This window comes from Penaeus monodon, chromosome 30, assembly GCF_015228065.2.
Source record: "Penaeus monodon isolate SGIC_2016 chromosome 30, NSTDA_Pmon_1, whole genome shotgun sequence".
NCBI lineage: Eukaryota > Metazoa > Arthropoda > Malacostraca > Decapoda > Penaeidae > Penaeus > Penaeus monodon.
The window spans coordinates 36,549,642-36,550,056 of record NC_051415.1 but is presented as its reverse complement, the minus strand read 5'-3'; the positions used below and the strand labels follow the sequence as shown (position 1 = coordinate 36,550,056).

The window sequence follows — 415 nt, the reverse complement described above, 5'->3', positions numbered from 1 at the left end:
CTGTCAATAGTAAATTGCAATCATCAGGAAAGTTGACTTCGATTGGTAACATGTATTAGCGTTTCTGATCACTAATCAAAGGCATAAAATAATCTTGTAGGAAATCTCTGCTGAAAATGAGACTTCAGGTGAACTTTAAAAAAAATAGTTGCATGGTCTGACAGAATTTTTCCAGCTCTTACATTCATCTGCTGGTCACAAATAAAACAAAATGCAGTAGTCGGAGTCGCAAGACAGACACTAAGGTATCTGTTCACTTTAACTCTGATGGCTGAAGCCTAAATACGTTTGAAACAAGGCTGTTTATCAGTCAGTGTAACTCTAAAGATCGCCGTAACTAGTTCTTTTTATTTTTTCTAATATACAGTATGGACACACGACATATCTTAAACAGAACAACTACAACTACTAGAAT

General features: G+C 35.2%; 1 pseudogene; it reads right to left on the bottom strand.

Moving 5' to 3' along the window:
* LOC119592441 overlaps positions 1–415 on the bottom strand; it is a 103,182-nt pseudogene that overhangs the window by 17,914 nt on the left and 84,853 nt on the right.